Below are 14,790 nucleotides of genomic sequence, written 5' to 3' on the forward strand. Positions count from 1 at the left end.
CTGTGGGATGAATAAAGTTCAATCAATCAGTCAAGAGTTGGTTCAGACTGAAGTCAAGTTTTTGATTTCAAAGCATGACACGTTAAATTGACTATGAAAGGGATCGTCTGATCCGAAGTCAGGTGCCTTATCCATTAGGCCACATCGCCATGTGAAATACTCCATGTTTTCAGTGTGGCCTTGATAAGACTGTTTAACGGTTCCCAACAAGCAAGGATGCCCAATGTGGGAACCGAACCCACGGCCCTGAGTTTAAGAGTCTCATGTTCTCCCCACTGAGCTAACCAGGCTTTTCGACCTTGGAATTGTTTCATTTTTTCATTTTTTTTGAATGGGTTAGGGGAAATAGAGAAATGTTTTAAGTGTGGCCTCTGAAACACATCTATTGATAAGACTAAAGAATCAAAGGTTCCCGACAAGTGTGGGCTGCCCAATATGGGGATAGAACCCACAACCCTGAGATTAAGACTTGCATGCTCTACCACCTGAGCTAACCAGGCTTCTCCTATTAAGAACTGTTTCATTCTTTCACTTTTTTTTAATGGGTTTGGTTCACGAAAACCAGAAGCCACGTTTTAAATCTGGCCTCTGAAACACATTCGTTGATAAGACTAAACATTTAAAGGTTCCCAACAAGTGGCAGCTGTCCAATGTTGTCTCTAGTTGGAAACCCCAGCCCGGGTTGGAAACCCTAATTGGAAACCCTTGCCCCAGTTGGAATTCCTATTTTGAAACCCTACCCGGAGTTGGAACCCTAGTTGGAAACCCTAGCCCTAGTTGGAAATGCTGGCTCTAGTGTGCAATAGAGAAAGCATTTTTTCTTTTGGGTTTTGTCACTTTGTTGCACTGAAAATGGAGATTGGGGGGGAGTCAGCACAACAAAAAAGAAATCAGAAACCAAAACCTTTCTGACAGTATAGAAAAGAATAATAAATAATACATAGAATAAGGTTTACTGTCTGTGAAGTTGAGTTTAATTGAAATGGCCAGTGGTTGAATCAATTTTACAGTAAAATAGCTTTGTAAAACCAACTATTCATGGCCTCGGTAGCGCAGGCGGTAGCGCGTCAGTCTAGTAAACTGAAAGTTGTGAGTTCAACCCTCACACGGGGCTATGTTTTATTTAGTCCTAACCCTAACTCGAGCCCTTGTTGGAAACCCTAGCCCCAGTTGGAAACCCAATTTTGAGAATGGTCAGACAGAAGTACCTTTTTCTTTTGATGAAGTTCAGTTTGATGGAAATGGCTGGTGGTTGAATCAATTTTACAGTAAAATAGAATTTTAAGACAGGTGCCACAAATTCTCGTTGGCGCAGGCGGTAGCGCGTCAGTGTCGTAATCTGAAAGTCGAGAGTTTGATCCTCACACGGTGCATGATTTATATATATTCCAACCCTAAATCTAGCCCTACCTGTAAACCCTAGTCCTAGTTGGAAATCCTAGCCCTAGCCTAGTTAAGTTTGATCAAAATGGGCGGTGGTTGAATCAATTTTACAGTAAAAAACAATTGCACAAATTGCAAATGCATAGCCTCGTTCGCGGAAGTGGTAGTGTGTCAGTCTCATAATCTGGAGGTCGTAAATTCGACCCTCACACAGGGCACACTTTTATATAGTCCTAACTCTAGCCCGAGTTGGAAACCCTCATCCTCGTTGGAAGCCCCAGTTGGAAACCCTGGCCACAATTTGAAACCTTAGTTGGCTTCCCTAACCCGAGTTGGAAACCCTAGTTTCAGAATGCTCAGACTAAAAGTCACTTTATCTTTCTGTGAAGTTCAGTTTGATTGAAATGGCCGGTGGTTGGATCAATTTTACAGTAAAAAAGAATTGTAAAACTGTAAATGCACAGCCTCATTAATGCAGGTGCTAGCATGCCAGTCTCACAATCTAAAGGTCAAGAGTTCGGTCCTCAGGTGGGGCAGACTTTTTATATACCTAGTCCAAACTAGCCCTAACCCTAACTCTAGCCCTAGTTGGAAACCCTAGTCCTAGTTGGAAACCTTAGTTGAAAACCCTATTTTCAGTAGGGAGCAGGTTGCTCAGACTAAAATAACTTTTTCTTCTTTTAAGGGGTAGGGCAGCAAAGTAAGCAGGGATTGTGAATATCAGCAAGCACAGGTTGCTCAACTGGAGTCAAGAGAAACAAATTAAAAATTGTACATCAGATGAAAAATGTGCCTCTTTCTTTTGGCTTTTGTCACTGACATTTGGGGTCACCACAACAAAGATCAAAACAGCACACAAACAGTTTACCTATATTTTCCTCTTTCAATTTGATGATACACTAGACATGAATACCTGTTTAGATTTGAAATCTTATCCATTAGGCCAGATAGCCATACAGGAAATTCTGACAAGTGATAGCAGTGCAATAATTTTTGAGCATATACAGTAAATCTACAGCCTAGATTCAAGTGGAGTTAACTGACTGGATCAGAAGATTAAGGGGTTCAAGTCCCTTCGTTGTCAATTTAATGAATGTCAAGAGGAAAGTAGCCTAGTGGATAATGTGTCTAACATTAAATAATAGTTTTTATTTTGTTTCTGCATTACCCAATATATCTCCTTCACATTGTGACACATTCTCCCATTATCTGTCTGTGTTAGGTAGAGAAAAAGATTTTAAAAGAAAGGTAAGTACAATGTCAGTCACCCTCTGCACTCTGTCATCACTAATCAGAGGAGCCGGATCAGTGGGAGACTGCTCCTCCCCAATTGTAGGACAAGCAGACTGAAGAACTCCTTTGTCCCCCAAGCCATCAAGCTATTCAACTCCTCACTGGGGAGGAGGTGACATGGACATGAACAGGGACATGACTGTACACATTCTTCACGTCAATATACAATGCGCAATATTATGGCAACTACTGTGTAGTGTTTGTACCTCCCTCGATTTTCTTGCCTAGTTTATCTTTTGGCCTCTTTTACATTTCATTGCTATCTCTTGCACTGTGTGTATTTCTGCATCTTCTGTATATCTTGATCTCTTGTGTTTTTCTTGTGTATCTTGTATTTTACTGCTACTGGACACAGAATTTCCCTGAAGGAGTAATCCCAAGGGATTAATAAAGTTGAGTCTAAGTCTAAGTCTAAGTCTAAGTTGTTGTGTTTTGTTGTATTGTGTGTTGTCATTACCGTATTTTCTGGACTATAAGTTACGTTTCTTTTCATAGTTTGGGTGGGGGGGCGACTTATACTGAGGAGCAACTTATACGTGATTTTTTTGTCACAAATTTTCAAAATTAAAAAAAAAACGAAAAATGGATAAACGAACCGTGATGTAGCAAGGGATTACTGTAGTTTGAACTGCAAGTGACATCAGCGGCGCGGCGGTTGTTTACTTAAAGGACAAAGGATTCGATCACGGGATGACAAAGATGACGAAGGGCCCCATGTACTACCGGCATCTTTAGTGGCTTTGCTTGTAAGTGACACAGAGGACGAAGAGTTTTTTTTTTTCCCAATGATCATCACACACACATCTGGGTGTGGTGAGATTTGTCCTCTGCATTCAACCCATCCCCGTGTGATTTTGATCCATCCCCTGGGCGAGAGGGGAGCAGTGAGCAGCAGCGGTGCCGCGCTCGGGAATCATTTGGTGATCTAACACCCAATTCCACCCCTTAATGTTGAGTGCCAAGCAGGGAGGCAATGGGTCCCATTTTTATAGGTATGACCCGGCCGGGGTTTGAACCCACAACCTTCCAGTCTCAGGGCGGACACTCTACCACTAGTTTGAAGGATTTAATGATTTGGAGTGACACAGAAGGTTTGAAAAACTATTATATGTTTCACGCACACCCGGTCCTATTCTATGGAGCTCTCTTCCACCTCTGTGGCTGGAAGTGCCACCTCCAGGGATGGAAGTCCACGCCGCCACACGCCTGGAAGTCGATGCCGGTGCTTGGGGCTGTGTGGCGGTGAACTGTTTATGTTATTGTTATTTGATATATTTGTCATTTTAAAAACTTGTTCAGGAAAAAAAATATTATTCAGTGGTAATGTTGGACGTTTTCAATAAATACAAATTCATACAGTTTTAGGGTTCTCAGGTTAAAAAAGGCAATGCATGCATGGGGGCCCCCAGGGCTGCGTGCTCAGTCCATTGCGCTTCACCCTGCTGACGCATGACTGCACTGCGACCTACAGCGACAACCGCATAGTGAAGTTTGCTGACGACACGACTCTGGTGGGTCTCATCACGAAGGGCGACGAGACTCGGTACAGGTCGGAAGTTGACCTTCTGACCATGTGGTGCAGGGACAACAACATCCTGCTGAACGTCAATAAGACCAAGGAAATCGTTGTTGACTTCCGGAAGGGTCACACAACACACCTGCCGCTGATCATCGACGGTGCTGTGGTGGAGTGGGTGAGCTGCACCAAGTTCCTGGGGGTGCACATCAGTGAGGACCTCTCCTGGTCCGCAAACACCTCGTCACTGGCAAAGAAAGCTCAGCGCCGCCTGAGCTTCCGCAGGAAGCACAGGCGTGCATGTGCTCCTCAGGCAGTCCTGTCTACAATTCTACCATGGGACCATTGAGAGCGTCCTCACCAGTTGCATCGCTGTCTGGGGTGGTAACTGCACTGAACAGAACTTGAAGGCCCTGCAGCGCATAGTGAATACGGCTGGTAAGACTATTGGTGCTTCGCTCCCCTCCCTGAAGGACATTTACACCTCCCATCTCGCCCGCAAGGCAACCTCGATTGCCAGAGATGTGAGTCACCCGGCTCACTCTTTGTTTGACCTTCTGCCCTCTGGGAAGAGGTACAGGAGCCTGCGCTCCCGCACCACCAGACTCGCCAACAGCTTCTTTCTCCAGGCTGTTAGGGCCCTGAACTCGCTACCCCCTTCTGCGTAGCGTGCGGCACTGTTGCGCTATTTTCGGGAATGTCTGCTGTACGCGCACTTGCTCCTTTTTTTTTCTGCTCCTCTTATTTATTTATTTATTTATTTATTTATTTATTGTTGTGTTATTTATTCATTATTTATTCAGCACGCTTTTGTTATACTTGTTTACTTGTTTGTCTGTTGTGAGCCATGTCTTGTCACCGTGGGATAGGGGGGAACGAAATTTCGGTTTCTTTGTGTGTCTTTGGCATGTGGAGAAATTGACAATAAAGCTGACTTTGACTTTGACTTTGACTTTGACTCCACACAACGATAGACAACAGTGTTTCAAAGAAGAGCTCGTCTGGGAGTTTAACCCGGGCAATCAAAGAACCCTAGGCGAGAATCATTCCCCTGCACCAATGAGCCCCATAGTAGACCAGCTGACCCCATTACATTCCAGCAGAATTTCAAAGATTCTCCCAGAAGGTAAACTTAAAAACACATGGAAGAACACACACAGGTGAAAAAAAATGTTTCCTGCTCAGCTTGTGGCCAAAGATTCTCAGAGAAAGGAAGCTTGAAAAGACACACAACAACCCACACTGGTAAGAACCCTTTTTCCTGCTCAGTTTGTGGCCAAAGATTCTCTCAGAAGGTAAATTTAGAAACACATGCAAGAACACACACAGGTGAAAAGCCTTTTTCTTACTCAGTTTGTGGCCAAAGATTCTCAGAGATGGGAAACTTCAAAAGACACACAATAATCCACACTGGTGAGAAAAACCTTTTGCCTGCTCAGTTTGTGGTCAAAGATTCTCAGAGAAGCGACAGTTCAAAACACATACACAGGTGAGAACCCTCTTTCCTGTTTAGTTTGTGGCAAATGTTCTCTCAAAGCAAGCCTTCGACGAGGATGGGATTTGAACCCATGCGTGCAGAGCACAACGGATTAGCAATCCATCGCCTTAACCTCTCGGCCACCTCGTCTTGTGTTGATACGTCATGTTACGTATGTTGTGCCAAGATACTTTGGATGTGAATGAAACCGACGAGGATGTGATATGAAATGATGAGTGGAGAGCACAATGGAGTAGCATGTGCTCCTCAGGCAGTCCTGTCTACATTCTACCGTGGCACCATTGAGAGCGTCCTCACCAGTTGCATCGCTGTCTGGGGTGGTAACTGCACTGAACAGAACTTGAAGGCCCTGCAGCGCATAGCTGTCAATCTTACATGCCAAATCGAGACTCACTTATTAATTATATAACAAAGGCGACCGGATAGGTAAAGTGCAATCAAAAACAAGCATACAATAAGCACAAACACGTGTTCAAGGTCAAAAACGATCTTTATTAAGCCCTAATTAGTCCTGGCCAGCATGGCGGGTGCGGCCGCAACGGGCAGGATGCTCTGGAGCTGGTTGTGGGGTGCGGGCCAGGATGGTAGGACCGTGCCTTTGTTCCTCTCCTTCGGGGGAGGAACTCTTTACCTAACCCTAACCCTAACCCCTAACCCTAACCCTAACCCTAACCCCAACCCCAACCCCAACCCTAACCCTACCCCTACCCCTAACCCCTAACCCTAACCCCGAACCCTAACCCCAACCCCAACCCTAACCCTAACCCCTAACCCCTAACCCTAACCCTAAACCCTAACCCTAACCCCTAACCCTAAACCTAACCCCCCACCCCTAACGCTAACCCCCCCCTAACCCTAACCCTAACCCTTACCCTAACCCTAACCCCAACCCTAACCCTAACCCTACATAACCCTAACCCTAACCCCTAACCCTAACCCTAACCCTAACGCCTAACCCTAACCCCTAACCCTAACCCCAACCCTAACCCCAACCCTAACCCTAACCCTAACCCTAACCCCTAACCCTAACCCTAACCCTAACCCCTAACCCTAACCCTAACCCAAACCCTAACCCTAACCCTAACCCAAACCCTAACCCTAACCCCTAACCCTAACCCTAACCCCTAACCCTAACCCTGACCCTAACCCTAAAACAAAACAAAAAACAAAACAATAAAATATTCAAAATCATAATTCATAATATCAAATCGTAATTGGAAAACATTCAATGAGGCTAAAACCAATTTTATTTCCAAAAAAGAAAAAGTCAGAAACAAAAACTAAAATTTGAAAATAGAAACTCTAACCAAACAGAGACTATAAAAGGACGCGCGGCGCAACAGACGCTCAGTGCGTGGAGAGAGAGCAAAGAGAAAACAACTCAGCAGCAATTACAAACAGTGGATATCAGCATCAATTTCATTTTTGTTTGTTTGTGTGCCAGACCTGAGGAAGGCCCTAGCGGCCGAAACGTTGTCAAGGCACACTTACATTATATATTGGCCAAACAAAATCTAACAAAAGAAATTTTATTAAAAACTATTTCAATAAAAACAACCATATTAAAAACAATTTTTTTTATAAAAACAAATTTATTATATATATAACAAAGGCGAATTCCAGCCATGGAGCAAGGTTGGACCACGGTCCACTATGGCCGACGCCGCCGCTTTGCTCATCAGAACCCTGGGCTGGGAGCTGGGAGGTGTGCCGGATGGATGGACCGTGCTTTTGCCCCTGCTTCCAACAGGAAGGGGGGCTCCTACCGCAACCCTAACCCTAACCCCTAACCCTAACCCTAACCCTAATCCAAATCCCTCCCTGACTCCCAATAGGAAAAGAAATTCAACCTGTAAATCAAAAATTGCAAATTAAGAAGTCAAAAATTTGAACATAAACACAAAATTGAATATAAACTAAAAAGTGGTTGGAAGTAAATATTTACACTATCAAAAAACAATACTTACCTGATACAAACCTGAAAAAAGGAAACATAAACACAAAATTGAATATAAACTAAAAGTGGTTGGAAGTAAATATTTACACTATCAAAAAACAAGACCTACCTGATACAAACCTGAAAAAAGGAAACACAGTTATACTTACCTATGCCGAGATCACATATTCACGCCCAATCGGTGCCTGCAAGAGAAAAAAACAGAAATACACAAGAGCGAAAACAACAAGTTAATAAGCTAAAACAAGTAGATGGGAAATTATCCGGAACGAAACGCAAATTGCTGACATAAAACTATATAAGGACCGCTCAAAGCAGGAAACTCAGTCTCGATGCGGCCATGAAGGAGGAAACAGCTCCACATGCAATAAAACTAAATTTAGCTGCAATTCCCGTGTGCCAGACCTGAGGAAGGCACAAAAGATGCCGAAACGTTGTCGATGGCCACACGGAGGATATAAAAGGGAGCGCAAACTAGCGCCGATAGGAAAACAATTAGACGCAAAATTATAATTTACCCACGCTCTACCCAGATAGGAGAGCGCATGGATGCCGCACAGAGCAAGATGCTCTCGCTCCACCCAAATAGGGGAGTTGATGAATTAAGTGCGAGGTACGACTAATTTGAAAGCAAGTACAGCTGTCAATCTAACATGGCAAATCGAGACTCATTTATTACATATATAACAAAGGCGACCGGATAGGCAAAGTAAAATCAAAAACAAACAACAATTACAACACAAATACTTGTTTATTAAGCCCAATTTGGCCTGACCAGCATGGCTGGCGCAGCCACGACGGACAGGGTACTCTGGGGCTGGTTGTGGGACGTGGGCGTGGATGGTAGGACCGTGCCTTTGCTCCTCTCCTTCGGGGGAGGAACTCCCTACATAATCCTAACTCGCCTGTGCCACCTCCACTGCCCCTCACGTTTCCAGTTTCCATTGAGCTCCTGCTGCGTCTGTGCGCTGTCCCCTAAACCGATCCGATTTCGTTGCATACGTCTTACAACAAAGTAGTGATATTGCAGTTGAATAGAAGTAACATATCCTATGAAAATATATTGTCAAACGCACCTCTTTCAATAAGGTGCCCCCGGCTTCCCGGTAACGGGTTTGTCTTAGCCGGGTTCGGAGATTCGTCCGTAATCTAACCACCCGTGTTAAATTAACTCCACCGGAATCAATCTAATTTCTGTACGACGCCAATCCCTCTCAAGTCACCCGAAGCTCGAGCCGAGTAACTCAATTCGAGGCAAGACTTCGAAGTGACCGCATCGTATTGATGGCTCCCCGCTAATGTTTGAAGTTCTTATTATGTTACGGATATTTTTAGATGTCTTTGTTAAGACCTCAGGGATTCGTTTGTATAGCGCACCCAAGCACTAGTTTTGCCGAAGTAAATGTTGATATGGGTCCGTTCCACTTGGTCGCTCATGCAGCGAGCCGACCAACTTGTTTATTCGAAAGAGAATCGAATTAATAAAAGTGTGACAATAATAGCATTTAAGAAGAAAATTAATGCACTTTATATTATTAATTCTAACTTCTTATATGTAAATCTAGCACTTAACTGTCGGAGTGCTTCACCCCACTTGATTGCTTTAAAAAGAGTAACAACTTTCTTAAAACGAATAAAAATGTCTTACTCTATTTAGATTTGCCCAGTAATTAATTTGGAAGGCAAGTCTATTTTTCGATCGTGTCCTGTTTAACTTTTGACGCGGCCCGACAAATTTAGGAACTGGGCCGCGCCCGACGGACAATCGAAATACTTTTATCCTTCACCAATTCTAATAATCTATTTTAACCATCGTCGTTAATTTATTTAGAGGAAGTAAATTTTCAAACAAATTCACTTTTAACGAAATTCCCTTAAATATCTACGAAAGTTATTTAATTCTCTAACATGTTCGAAGTTACGTTTTACGCGGCCCGTCAAAAGGGGGAACGGGCCTGCGCCCTTCAAATAATTAAATTACTTTGTTCTACACCAAACTAATAATCCAATTTAAACACTTCCGTTAATTTATTCAGACGAAGCAAACTTTCAAACGAATTGAAATTCACTCGTGTCTCAAATAACTACGAAAGTTATTCAATTTTCTACAATTGTCTGATGTTACTTTTATTTATTACGGTCCTATGTTATACCATAATAACCCCCCGCACATTAATCAAATCGTCAAATCAACCCCAAACCATCGATTGCACATTCAGTACAAATCAGAGCACAACCAAGTAAATAATATACGAAACACATTTATTGAAGAAACATGAAATAGAATTACAAATCTCAATTACTCCAGAAACCGAACAATTTCACTCACTGATACCCGTGTTAAAAAATCATTCAATCCCAGAACAATTCGATTGCAAAACACAGTTCATGAAAGAGGGAAAAGGTAGATACCAGCTGCGTGCTATTTTTGGTGGAAGCAAAGTCGAGTGATCAATTCGATCTTACTTCTAAAATCCAAATTAGAGAAACAGGCTGGCCTCGAGGGGGCCGGCGGCCCGATGACTATTCCCCACTCTCGCTAAAATACATAAAAGTCGTTTTCCCTCCCCTAGTTTCTCCTGTAAAGTTGTCCAGTCCAGTTTTTTGGAGTAAATCCAAGTTAATTTCGGACCAGCGATCCTGCGTCTCACACAAAGATCCCGGGACTCTGGAAAAAATCTTGAAGCTCCTTCGGGCTTCTTCACGTATTCTTTGGGGGAAAAAGCCTCTTAGCTGCTCCTGCAGGACTTTTTATAGGCTTGTCTGGTACCTATATCCTCTCTATAGGGTAAGAACGCCTAGTTTCCCACGCCTTATAGATTTTGGTCAGTTTTCCCACGCTGTATAGGGTTTGGACAATTTTCCCACGCTCGTACACCTGCTGTCCTTCAGCAGATGTTTCCGCCTTGACCATGCATTACTTTCCACCAATGTACAGCTAGCCCCTGGTAAAGCCTTTCACTTCCCCTTTTCTTCACTTCCTGTTTCATGAAAATAACTTTTTAAAGTTACGCTTCAATTAACTCTGAAATAAAAATCCAAACCTTTGATAGACTTAGACTTAGACTTAGACTTAGACTCAACTTTATTAATCCCTTGGGAATACTCCTTCAGGGAAATTCAGGCCCCAGCAGTATCCATACCACAGAGCGGGTTTACAAAAGACACACAGATGGCATGAGCGCAACTCAATAGGCCCTCACAAGGCTGCCATACAACGGCACCACAAAGAAAGCCAGAAAGTGCGAAAGATAAAAGCCATCAAAGCAAAGCAAAGCAAAGCAAAAAGACAAAAGAAAAAAGTAACAGTGCCCAACCAGCACCCCTCAATATCAGAAAACACCCCATAACACACAAAATAGCCTCCACGGGGTCCACAGACAGGTGTAAGGGTAGTCCAGTTCAACGGCACCCAATGGACCGTGGTCGTGAATCGGTGAAAACATCACAAAGCAGGCAAACGTGTGAGCAGCGTCCTGGGCACCCAGTCGGGGCACGTGCAGATGGTCACCACGGGGCTAGCACGGCGAAGTTTGCTGGTTCTGACGAGCACGAGGGAGCACAGGGGTCGCGGCTGCAAGGCAAGGGACCCGGTCAGCATCAGCCGGATAAGCAGGAAGCCGTCGTAGAGGTACGCCGGTCTCGACCGATGTGCGCAGCCATCCCGGTCCCAGGGGAAAAAAAAAAAAAAAAAAAAAAAAGAAAATCACATCCAAAGCGATACCGAGGTGCGGTAGAAGGCACCAGCATCGCCGAATGGACAAAAAGACAGAAAGAAAAAGGAGAAAAGAAGGAAATAAAGAGAAAAAGAGAGAACACTGCTGGGAGGCTGCCACTCACGTCGGCGCCATACCAAAAAAAAAAATATATATATATATATCTAAAAGATCTATTTCTTTAAACAATTTATGTCACGCCACTATTCTCATAGTGGCTTGACCAAATTGACTAACAATATTGCTTTAAGCTGTTACAGAATACATTTTTAGCCAAGCAAAGAAATCAAAAAGTAAAAATCACATTTGTGCTTCTCCAAACAATTTATGTCACGCCACTATTCTCATAGTGGCGGGCCTCTTGATCAAATTGACTAACAATATTGCTTTAAGCTGTTACAGAATACATTTTTAGCTAAGCAAAGAAATCAAAAAGTAAAAATCACATTTGTGCTTCCATGCGTGACTCACAATCCGACACCGTGTTCCTGTTTTATTTCTATTTTAACTAGTTTAGCTTATTGTGGCCCCTTTTTGGTCTCATGTTTTGGTCTGGCGCCATCTTTTGGACAAATTTGGAATTTCAGCTCTGCCAATTTATTCCTGTGAACAATCCATATTTTACCATTTGCACCACCTTTACCCCCCATGTTACATGACAATATATATACATATATATATATATATATATATATATATATATATATATATATATATATATATATATATATATAAATAAGTACAAAGTGCAGCAGTGATAATTATGCAATAGTGCAAGTAGGCATAACAGTATTCAAGAGTGTGCAGAGGAATGCTAAACCATGTATTAAACTTCTATTTAAAGGGTTTATACAAGTTCAGTAAAGTTGGTAGTGCGAGATAGTGCAAGATAGAGGTCCGTAGTGTCATAAAGTACAGTTCTGTGAATGTGTGATGCAGAGTTCAGTTTAGAGCTCAACAGTTCTAGTGTTCAACAGTCTGATGACAGCAGGGAAAAAGTTGTTGCAGAACCTGGTGGACCTGCAGCGGATGCTGCGAAACCTCTTCCCAGAGGGCAGCAGGGAGAACAGTCCATGGTGGGGGTGTGATGGGTCATGGATGATGTTACTGGCACGGGACATGCAGCGCTGAGATGAAATGTCCTGAATGTAGGGAAGAGGAACCCCTATGATCCTCTCTGCTGTCCTCACCACTCTCCTCACGTTCTTCCAATCGGAGGCGGTGCAGCCTCCACACCACACAGAGAGACAGCTTGTCAGAATGCTCTCTATGGTGCTCCTGTAGAACGTCCTCATGATGGGTGGGGGCAGGTGAGCTCTCCTCATCCTCCGCAGGAAGTACAAGCGTTTCTGTGCCCTCTTGACCAGTGCCGTAGTGTTCATAGTCCAGGTGAGGTCTTCTGTGATGTGGACCCCCAGGAATTTGGTGCTGCTGACCACCTCCACAGCTGAGCTGTTGATGATCAGTGGAGCGTGGTGAGGCTGTTTTTTCCTGAAGTCGACGATGATCTCCTTCATCTTCTCCACATTCAGGATCAGGCTGTTGTCTCTGCACCAGCCCACCAGCTGCTCCACCTCCTCTCTGTAGTCCAGGTCGTTGTTGTCTCTGATGAGCCCCACCATCGTTGTGTCGTCTGCGAACTTCACGATGTGATTGGTGGTGAACCTGGGAACGCAGTTGTGTGTCATCAGGGTGAACAGCAGGGGGCTCAGGACGCAGCCCTGAGGGGAGCCTGTGCTGAGGGTGATGACATCAGAGGTGTTCTGTCCGACCCGGACTGACTGAGGTCTGTTGGTGAGGAAGTCTAGCAGCCCAGTTGCGAAGGGGGGTGTTGAAGCCCAGGTGTTCCAATTTTCCTACCAGATGCTGTGGGATGATGGTGTTAAACGCTGAGCTGAAGTCCAGGAACAGCATCCGCACATGGGTGTTCTTCTCCTCCAGGTGAGCCAGGCTCAGGTGAAGAACGGAGGAGATGGCGTCCTGAGTGGAGCGGTTTTGCCGGTCGGCAAACTGGAACGGGTCAAATAATGGGGGGAGTCTGGAAACGATGTGACCTTTAAGCAGCCTTTCGAAGCACTTCATCATGACCGGAGTCAGTGCAACAGGTCGGTAATCATTAAATGAGGTGATTTGAGGTTTCTTCGGCACCGGAATGATGGAGGCAGTCTTAAAGCACGCTGGCACTGTGGCTTGGCCCAGCGAGGTGTTAAAAATGTCTGTGATGACCCCAGCCAGCTGACTTGCACATTCCCTGAACACACGCCCAGGAATGTTGTCGGGGCCAGGGGCCTTACGGGGGTTGACTCTCCTCAGGGTCTTACACATCGGCGGAGTCAAGGCAGAGTACCTCCTCTTCCTGATGGGGGACAGTTTTAACTGCTGGAGTGCCGTTTAGTGCCTCGAACCTCCCAAAGAAGTTATTTAGACCATTTAGAAAGTCAGCATCAACTTCACCCACCGGGGGGGTTGGGGGGGGGGGTGATTTGTAGTCTGTAATCGCCCGTATGCCTTGCCACATACTCCTGTTGTTGTTGGCATCGTGGAAACGATCCTGAATTTTTCGACTGCGGTCTCGCTTCGCTACCCTGATGGCACGGTTCAAGTTGGCTCTCGCTGTCCTCAGTGTCTCCTTGTCGCCAGACTTGAAGGCAGAGTTCCGCGCTCGTAGCGTTTGACGTACCTCCTCAGTCATCCAGGGTCGTTGGTTGCCCCGGGTGATGATATTCTTAGTGGTGCTGACGTCCTCTGTGCATTTGTTGATGTAGGCTGACACAGTCATGGCGCTCGTAGCGTTTGACGTACCTCCTCAGTCATCCAGGGTCGTTGGTTGCCCCGGGTGATGATATTCTTAGTGGTGCTGACGTCCTCGCTGCATTTGTTGATGTAGGCTGACACAGTCATGGCACACGCATGTCAAATCTACATCGGGAAAACTGGGAGGGATGGAGGCCGGCAGGCAGGTAGGCAGGGAGGTAGGCAGGGAGGCAGGCAGGCAGGCAGGCAGGCAGGCAGGCAGGCAGGCAGGCAGGCAGGCAGGCAGGCAGGCAGGCAGGCAGGCAGGCAGGCAGGCAGGCAGGCAGGCAGGCAGGCAGGCAGGGAGGCAGGCAGTGTCTGTCTGTTGAGGTTTTCACCTTGTTCTTCTCCTGCTGAAGTTCTAACTGGACGTCCATCAGTTTGGCTCTCAGCTCGTCATTGGCGGCCTGAAAGGCGCCCGTTCACTCCGCCTTGGCCCGCCCTGCCGGAGCTCGTTTGGACATCTCTTACTCGAGTCTCGCCCGGTCGTCAGTCAGAGATCACAACATTTGTACCTGGAGAGCACAAACGCAGAGCTGTTTTCCACTGGCTTCGGACTCAACTTCAATCGGTACCGTAACTTACAACATCATAAACATAGATCTAGCTTGACTTATTCATTGAATAAATGCAT

The 14,790-nt window shown here is 45.0% G+C and overlaps 2 non-coding genes across 2 annotated transcripts; both read right to left on the reverse strand.

Annotated features, from left to right (window-relative positions):
* Positions 1–217: 217 nt before the first annotated feature.
* Positions 218–290, reverse strand: trnak-cuu (transfer RNA lysine (anticodon CUU)). Its single transcript has one exon. It is a non-coding gene; the product is annotated as a tRNA-Lys (tRNA).
* Positions 291–5,737: 5,447 nt separating this feature from the next.
* On the reverse strand, positions 5,738–5,819 carry trnas-gcu (transfer RNA serine (anticodon GCU)). The gene has a single exon. It is a non-coding gene; the product is annotated as a tRNA-Ser (tRNA).
* Between the last annotated feature and the right edge of the window lie 8,971 nt (positions 5,820–14,790).

This window comes from Syngnathus scovelli, chromosome 13 (genome assembly GCF_024217435.2).
Source record: "Syngnathus scovelli strain Florida chromosome 13, RoL_Ssco_1.2, whole genome shotgun sequence".
NCBI classification, from domain to species: Eukaryota; Metazoa; Chordata; class Actinopteri; order Syngnathiformes; family Syngnathidae; genus Syngnathus; species Syngnathus scovelli.